This window comes from Anas acuta, chromosome Z (assembly GCF_963932015.1).
Source record: "Anas acuta chromosome Z, bAnaAcu1.1, whole genome shotgun sequence".
Lineage (NCBI taxonomy): Eukaryota > Metazoa > Chordata > Aves > Anseriformes > Anatidae > Anas > Anas acuta.
In genome coordinates, this window is record NC_089017.1 from 32396750 (window position 1) to 32397238 (window position 489).

Below are 489 nucleotides of genomic sequence, written 5' to 3' on the forward strand. Positions count from 1 at the left end.
CGGCCCCGCGCCCCGCCGCCCCCCGGGGGCCCGCAGCCCCTGCCGCCCCCTGCCCGGGGGCTCCCCCCTCGGTCCCTCCGGGCCGGGCCGGGCCGGGCGGCTGCCGCCCCGCCAGCAGGGCCGCGCCGAGGTGCGAGGCCTGCGGCGAGGCCTCCCGACTGCTGGCGGCCGCGGGGCCCCCCCGGCCGTGCCCCCGCCGGTGCCGGCTCTGGGGAGCCCGAGCGGCCCCGCACGGCTCAGCCCCGGGGCTGCGGGAGCGCGGCGCGGGCAGCCCCGGGGCTGCCTCTCCCGCCCGGTCCCTCTCGGGGGTCCGGCCGCCGCCCCCGGTCGGCGGGCACAATTTGGGGTTGGGGCGGGACGGGGCCCGGGGAGGCGGCGGGTGGGGAAGGTGGCGCAGGCCGGTGGGGTGGGGTGGGGTGTGAGGAAGCCACGTCTGCACCGGCCCGGGCTGTGTGGGTTGTCGGGCCGAGCCGGGGAGCCGCCGCCGCG